Source organism: Elephas maximus, chromosome 17 (assembly GCF_024166365.1).
Source record: "Elephas maximus indicus isolate mEleMax1 chromosome 17, mEleMax1 primary haplotype, whole genome shotgun sequence".
NCBI classification, from domain to species: domain Eukaryota; kingdom Metazoa; phylum Chordata; class Mammalia; order Proboscidea; family Elephantidae; genus Elephas; species Elephas maximus.
Genome location: NC_064835.1, coordinates 61,133,552 through 61,142,369, shown reverse-complemented (window position 1 = coordinate 61,142,369; position 8,818 = coordinate 61,133,552).

Below are 8,818 nucleotides of genomic sequence, written 5' to 3'. Positions count from 1 at the left end.
TCCTCCATCCCAGCCCCGCCCTCCATGCCTCTTGCACACGTACCTGGGTAGCAGAACTCCCAGAGCACACTCAGCCCCTGTCCTGTGCACATTGCTGAAGAGCCCTCGGACACTCACTCCCCTCGGCTTCCATGTCCCACTCCCATGGTTTCTATTACCCCTGCGCCTTCATTCCCACAACCCTGCACAGAAGCAATTCCAAATGGATGAACAGCAGAGAGCTGGACTTTGTTATAGAGAGGGGGTAATTGCCCAAGAAACAGGATGCCATCCTAACCCTTTTTATGATTTTGCCTTTTATATGACCAAACTGCTTTCTAAATGAATAAATCCAAATTAAAGTGCAAGTTTAAAAGCTTCTGAACAGAGCCTAAAAGAGCAGCACATGGGCACGGACAATTGACAAACATAATCTAAGTGTGGGAAATCAGCAAATATGGATTGTAAATTACTGGGAATTCTCCAGAAAATGGTGCTAAATATGCTCAGTCAATTTGCAAATATCTGTACAAGTGAAAAGATAGCAGTAATATAAGTACAGAAGGTAGCAATAATATAAAACAGGGCACGGTCCAGGCAAGCAGCTTATTTATAGAACAGTCTTTGGCTGGGAGGAACTGAGAATAGACAGGGCCCCCTACCCTTGTTACAGCTGAGGAAATTCAGGGAGCCAGGGGCCCAGCCAGAACCAAGTCTAAGGAACTTTTGTCATCTGGAATGCAGCCTAGAGGGCCTTTTTTCTTTATTAATTTCTTTTGCCAAGTTAAAATATTCGCATGGTTTAAAAATAAAAACCATATAAAAAGGTGTATACCAAAAAGCCCCCACCCCACCACTCTTATTTTAATTTCTTATGTATCCTTCTAGTGTTGCTTTGTGAAAATACAAGCAAATATAAACATAGATTCTTATTTTCTACTCTTCCTTACACAAACCACCTGTTAGGGGCTTATTGCTACATCGGGACCTAGGGAGCTTCCTTGTTCTGTTTTAAGGTATTGCACTGTAAGGATGTACCTTCGTACATTTAACTAGTCCCTGTAAATAAAAATTAAAAAAAAAAATTTTTTTTTATTTATTTATGGATTCTTGGGTTATTTCTAGTCTTTAGCTTTTACAGCCTAGCTGCCGTGAATAAACTTGTTCATATGTCATCTTGCAGGAATGCAGACGTACCTGTGGGGTAAAATTCCCAGAAGTGGGTTTGTTAGGTCAAAGGGTAACTGCATGTGTGGTTTTGTTCGTTACTGCAAATTGCCTTCCACAGGGCTTGTGCTGTTCTGCGTTGCCATCCGCAGAGTAGAAGTGTGCCTGTTTAACCCACAGATCGTTAGTCCTTGCCGGAGATCTGTCTTTGAAGGGTACATTCTGTTTGGACTAAAAAAAAATGGACTAGTATTAAATTAAAAAAAATATATATTTTATTGTATTTTAGGTGAAAGTTTACACAGCAAATTGGGTTCCCTTTTTACAGTTTTCACAATGGTCAGCCTTCTCGTTATTTCCATTCTGTTTGTTCTGGTTCCATTGACCTAGCTTTCCTGCACTGCCCTTGCCTTCTTATCTTTGCTTTTGGGTAAATGTTGATTGTTTGGTCTTGTATAGTTAGTTATTTAAGGGGGCACATTCCTCCCAGGTGATATTGTTTATTTTATAGGCCAATCTATTATATGGCTGAAAGGAGACATTTGGGAGAGGCTTCAGTTTCCAGTTAAAAGGGTATCTTAGGACAGATAGTCTCGGGGATGCCTTTAGTCTCTATCAGTCCAGTTAGTCTGGTCTTTTTTAGGAATTTGAGTTTTGTTTTACATTTTCTCCCATTCTGTGCGAGACCTTCCAGTGTGTCTCTAGCCAGAATGGTTGGTAGTGGTAGCCAGGCACCATCTAGTTCTCTTGGACTTCGGTTAGAAGAAGCCGTGGTTCATGTGGGCTTTTAGTCCTGCAAACTAATTTTTTCTTTAGGTCTTTGGCTTCCTTCATTCGCCTTTGGTCCAGATGAGTAGAGACCAATGGTAGTGTCTTAGATGGCTGCTGGTAAGCTTTTAAGACGCCAGGCACCACTCACCAAATTAGGATGTAGAACACTGTCTTTATGAACTGTGTTGTGCCAGTTGACTGAGTTGTCCCACGAGACTATGGTCCCAAGCCTTTTAACCCAGTAAACCAATCTCTCTAATTGTTTGGATTTTGTCTCTGTAACTGCACCCCCTATGTTCTTTATTATATATATGGTTACATGAGCAACGCACACAAACATGTATATACATATATCTATAGATACACCTGTACATGTACACACGTACTTGCATATGACCTTCTATACACATATATGGATACATATCTACCTATGTAACCACATACTGTTTTTTGGCTATTATTACTGTTGTTGCAGAATTGTGTATGTTGTAGCATTTACTGAAATTGTTGCTTTTTCTTGTGTACTTCTTAGTGTCTTCATTTACTTTGGTCAAGTTGTGAGACTTCACCCATATTTGGCATCGCCTTTCTCATCACCAAAAATAACAAGTGTCTACTATCTAGAAAGTGATTACCGCTCCTTCCATCTCCCATCCCTGGTAACCATCAAAGAACGTTGCTTTCTGTGTGTATATCTATTCCTGACTTTTTATAATAGTGGGACTATACAATATTTGTCCTTTTGTGATTGACTTATTTCACTCAGCATAATGTCTTCCAGATTCATCCATGTTATAAGATGTTTCGTGGACTCCTCATTATTCTTTTTTGTTGTCGTTGTTGTTAGGTGCCATCGAGTTGGTTCTGACTCATAGCGACGCTATAAGACAGGGTCCATAGGGTTTCCAAGGAGAGCCTGGTGGATTTGAACTGTCGACCTTTTGGTCAGCAGCCGAGCTCTTAACCACTACACCACTAGGCTCAATTATTCTTTATAGTTGTGTAGTATTCCATTGTATGTATGTACCACAATTTGTTTATCCATTCATACGTTGATGGACACTTAGGTTGTTTCTCATTTTGCTATTGTGAATAACGCTGCAATGAACTGGGCGTGCATATGTCTATTTGTGTCACTGCTCTTATATCTCTTGGATATACACCTGGAAGTGGGATTGTTGGATCATAAGTTACTTCCATTTCTAGCTTCTAGAGGAGGAAGCGCTGTACCATTTTCTACAGTGGCTGTAACATTTTACAATCCCACCAGCAGTGTATAAGATTTTCAGTCTTCCCATATCCTTGCCAGCATTTGTTGTTTTCTGTTTTTTTTGATCAGTGCCATTTTTGTAGGGGTGAGATGGTACCTCATTGTAGTTTTGATTTGCATCTCTCTTAGGGTTGCTATGAGTCGGAATTGACTTGACAGCAACGGGTTTGGTTTTGGTTTTGGTAATGGCTAACATATTTGCTGGCCACCTGAATATCCTCTTTGGTGAAGGGTTTGTTCATGTCCTTTGCTCATTTTTTGATTGAATTGTTCGTCTTTTTGTTGTTGAGTTATTGAAGTTTTCTATATATTTTAGAGATTAGATCCTTGTCAGATACATTGTTGCCAAATGTTTTTTCCCAGTCTATAGGTTTTCTTTTTACTCTTCTGGCAGTTTTTTGATAAGCATAAGTATTTAATTTTTAAGAAGTCCCAGTTATCTAATTTATCTTCTATTGCTTGTGAATTTTTAGTTGTGTTTGTTAGACTATTTATGGGGAAAATTAGGTCCCCTAGTTTTGTCCCTATGTTATTTTACAGGAACTTTATAGTTTTAGCTTTAACATTTAAATCTTTGATCCATTTTGAGCTAGTTTTTGTGCATGGTGTTAGGTATGGATCCTGTTTCATTTCTCTGCAAATGGATATCCAGTTTTGTCAGCACCGTTTGTTAAAGAGACTTTTCTTCCCCATTAAATGGACTTTGACCCTTTGTTGAAGATCAGCTGCCCGTAGATGGATGGATTTAATTCTGGTTATCAATTCTATTCCATTGGTCTATGTTTCTTTCACTGAACCAGTAACAGGCTGTTTTGATTACTGTGGCTGTATAGTAAGTTTTCAGATCGGGGTGGGGGGGCTGTGAGGCCTCCTACCTCGTTCATCTTCAGTATTTCTTTAGCTATTTGGGGACTCTTTCCCTTCCATATAAAGTTGGAAATTAGTTTTTCCATTTCATTAAAGAATGTTTTTGAAGTTTGGAGCAGGATCGTATTATATCTATAGATAGCTTTGGGTAATATTGACATTTTCACAATGTTAAGTCTTCCAATCCATGAGCATGGAATATTTTTCCATTTATGTAAGTTTCTTGCAGTAGTGTTTTATAGTTTTCCTTGTGTAAGTCTTTTATGTCCCTGGTTAGGTTTATTCCTAGGTATTTTATCCTTTTGGGGGCTATTGTAAATGCTATTGTTTTCTTGATTTTCTTTGTGGAGTCCTCCTTGTTCATATAGAGGAACCCAACTGATTTTTGTGTACTGATCTTGTACCCTGCCGCTTTGCTGAATCCTACTAGTTCCAGTAACTTTCTTGTGGAGTCTCTGAGATTTTCTATATATAGGATCATGTCATTTATGAATAAGGATAGTTTTAGTTCTTCCTTTTCAACTTTACTTCCCTTTCTTACTTTCTTGACTTCCAGTACGATGTCGAGTAAGGGTGTGATAATGGGCATCCTTATCTCATTCCTACTCTCAAGGGGAATGCTCTCAATCTTTCTGTAATGTTGGCTGTTGGTTTTGCATATATGCCCTTAATTATGTTGAGGAATTTTCCTTCTATTCCTATTTCACTCAGAGTTTTTATCAGGAAAGGGTGTTGGATTTTTATCAAATGCCTTTTCTGTGTCAATTGAGAAGATTATGGAATTCTTTTGTTTTTTTAATGTAGTGAATTATGTTGATTGATTTTCTAATGTTGAACCAGCCTTGCATTCCTGGTATGAATCCCACTTGATCATGATGTATTGTCTTTTGATATGCTGTTGAAATCTGTTGGGTAGAAGTTTGATGAGAATTTTTGCTTCTATATTCATGAGGGATATTGGTCTGTAATTTTCTTTTTTTGTGATGTCTTTGCCAGGCTTTGGTAGCAGGGTTATGCTGGCTTCATAGAATAAATTAGGGAGAATTTCTTCCTTTTCTGTGTTCTAGAATATTTTGAGAAGAATTGGTGTCGACTCTTCTTTGAATGATTTGTAGAATTCTTTAGTGAAGCCATCTGGGCTGGGTCTTTTTGTTGTTGTTGTTGGGAGCTTTTTTTTAAAATGACATCTTCCATTTCTTCTTTTGTTATAGGTCTGTTCAGATTTGCTACCTCTATTTGTATTTGTTCAGGTAGGTAATGTGTTTCTAGAAATCTATCCATTTCTTCTTGGGCTGGGATCCATTTCTTCTAAGTTTTCAAAGTTGTTGGAGTACAATTTTTCATAATATTCTGTTATGATCCTCTTTATCTCAGTTGGTACTCTTGTAATATCACTTATTTCATTTCTTATTTTGGTTATTTGCATCTTCTCATTTTTCCCCTATGTCAGTGGTTTGTCAATTTTATTGATCCCCTCAAAGAACCAACTTCTTGGACTAGTATTAAAGTTTGTTTCATCTCTTGAGTACATACCAGGTGCTGTCAAAGGGCATTGGTCCAGAGGTATGCTGGGTAATGTGGGAAAACAGCTTAGACTTAAAAACTTGGTACAGCTAATGCACTACAGTTCAGAGTATCAGTATCTCTCACCCCAAATTAGCTCTTATTGGCACTTCTCTTTGACAGGCTGTTGCTTAGAATAGCTTTGGATGTTAAGTAATTGGGGGATTAATTCTAATTTTATTCTTAAAGTGATCCTGTGGGACAAAAAGGATGGTTCAAATTTCCATTAAATGGATGAAGAAACTGAGGCACAGAGGGGTCTGATAACTGCTCTTACTTGCCTCTCCTCTCCTGAGGGGACCTGCTTGTAAAGTTGAAGTATTGATGAGCTGAAGAGCATTTTGAGCTGGGGTTACCTCCTGCTAGGGAGGTGCTAAGGGTCTAGGGTGCATGCCATACAGAGAGAGTTGACAGCAGCATATTTAAGGCCGACACTAGGCTCCAGGCCTAAGAGAGAAGAAAGAAACATTTTAACGCTTAGTTCAAGTCCTACTTTGAGCACTGGTTTGTTTGCGTCCAGAGTTATGTCTTGGTGTTTCTTGGGGCCAGGGACTAGACCTCGCTAACTTTTGTATATGATACTTCTAGGATCTGCAGGGCCAGGGTACAAATGGAAGACCTCAATCTCCAGCTCAACATCTTCTTCTGCTAGCCCTGGCCCCACCCTGCATCTGAATGAACTCTGTATACTAGCTAAGCCACCCCTTAGGCCTAAGAGTTCACATATAGGGAGTGAGATCCACTCTCCAGACCTAGGGAAAAGGCCTGTGCAGGCCCTAGAAGTTGGGTCAGGGCTGTTGATCAGGGAATTCCAGGGCCTCAGGTATCTGGAGGATGAGATAGAGTAAGTTTAGACTCCAGTTAGGCACATATTTTTGCATCCATAGATACCTGGCCAAAGCAGAATTCTTTAAAATGTAGGGCCAGGTCTAAGGGTGATATTATGGGAAAAAATCCAGCCAAGTTATCAATCTGAAACTATTATATACAACTGGAAAATCCAGGTATGAAAAAACAGTGTGGAGATCAGGGAAAGCTGGCCATAGTGAGTGGATTTGAGCAGAATGAAGGGAGGCAGAGGCTGTAGAAGCCCTGTGAGCAAGAAGTGTAACTAACTATAGTACATGTTATCGGATGGGATGGCCCAGGAGTGAGCATGGGATGGAACTGCCTCAGGAATGGGCTACACTGTAACATGGAAGACTGGAGGTACATGGAGCTGACTGTAAGAGAGAACCATCCTCTTTCAGAGGGCATTTCTAATCGCTGCACTCTACCCAAAAGGCAAAGATAATCTGCAGACTCAGGCACAAATCCTACGCAGCCTGGTTGGCAGGCCTTTATGCTCCACCCAGATTCAGGGGTCCCTGCCTCAAACAAAACCTCGTTAGGTTTGTTGAAACAGAACTTTAACTGATATGATAAACAGATATGACTAAATACAAATACATCTTGATCATGAGGAGAAAGCCATGCTACTCCTTTCCCAACAGAGAGCTCATTTAATTTCTTCCATCCTCTTGGCTACCCCGAAATGTTTCTGTTGTTATTTCCATTTCAGAGGATTGGAGACTCAAGCAAGCTAACCAATGCTCAATTTGTCCCAGTGTTACCAGATTTAACTTCATTTCCTTAAATCTTCATAAGCGCAATTTTGCTTTCTCACAGAATCATAGATCCTTGCAGTTGGAAGGAACTTAAAACCTGGTGCTTGAATGCCCTCGGTAGCCATTCACAACCTTCTAAGGTACCTAAATCCACCTTTGGGCACTCTGACTTCCAAAGGGTCTTCTTTAGGTTCCATTGAAATCCATCTTCTCCAATTTTCTAGTCATTGGAAATTGGATTCCAATCATCTGACCCCCTGGAGTCCATGCAGATTGTCTCCAGTTCAATTCTCATCGTAACCCACCTGAGTCACCTCTTTGCATGCCAGATGCTTCTAATGTCTTCAACCATTCTCCATGTAATATGGTTTTAGGAACTTTCACCTCAACCCCTGTGCTGAGTTTACAATTCCCCAGGGCGACGTCCAAGTGAAGATGTCACATGAGCTGTTTTTTAGACTGTGTGACATTCAAAAGGAGAACTCTAATGGATATAAATTTGAGAACCATTAGCTTATGTGGTTGAGGATGGTTGCAACCATGATAGTAGATGAGGCCAGTCAGGGAGACTGTGGGGTGAAGAGAGTGGTGGGCCCAGGATGTAATCTGGGAGCAGATGGATTGATCAAGGATGGGAGGACCAAGAGGGAGGAGTACACAAAGAACATGGAGAAGGAACAGTGGGAGAGGATGGCAGAGGGCCTGAGGAGAATGTTACTATGGAAACCTACGGAGGAGAGTTTAAAGTAGGGGTGATCAGCGATATCACCTCAACGGAGCCGCAAGCATTTGGCCATTGAGAGGAAGTGTCAGTTTCTGAGGTGAAGAGGGAGTGGGAGCTAGAAAACAGAGGGGTTGAGGAATGGATGGGAGGGGAAGAGGTGGAGCCAGTGAGTGGAGACACTCTTTTAAGGAGTTGGGCTGGGAAGGGAAAGAAGGAGGAAACCCTGGTGGTATAGTGGCTAAGAGCTATGGCTGTTAACCAAAAGGTCAGCAGTTTGAATCCACCAGGTGCTCCTTGGAAACCCTATGAGGCAGTTCTACTCTGTCCTATAGGGTCGCTATGAGTCAGAATCAACTCAACAGTAATGGTTTTTTTTTAAGGAAGGGGAAGTCAAGGCAGAGCTATTTACCTTTAGGGTGGGAGACATTTGAACTTCTTTTAATGCCAATGGGAAGGGGCCAGGAGAGAGGAGAGGTAAAAGATATGAAGGCAGAGGGGAGAAAGGGGGTGGTTAATGGAACACAGTCATGAGGAAGGGTGTGAGGGGCATATAAAGGATAGTGTTGTTGTTGTTAGTTCCCGTAGAGTCGATTCCAGCTCATAATGACTCCGTGTGTTACACGGTAGAACAGTCCCATAGGGTCTTCTTGGCTGTAATATTTATGGAAGCAGATCGCTAGGTCTTTCTCCCATAGAGCTGCTGGGTAGGTTTGAACCACCAACCTTTTGGTTAGCAGCCAAGTGCTTAACTGTTGAACCACGAGGGCTCCTTATAAAGGACAGTAGAGGGATTATTCTTGAATAGGAAAGGGCACATAATTCATAGAGATGGAGGAAAAGCAGTATGGATGGGGTTCAAAGCAGATTAAT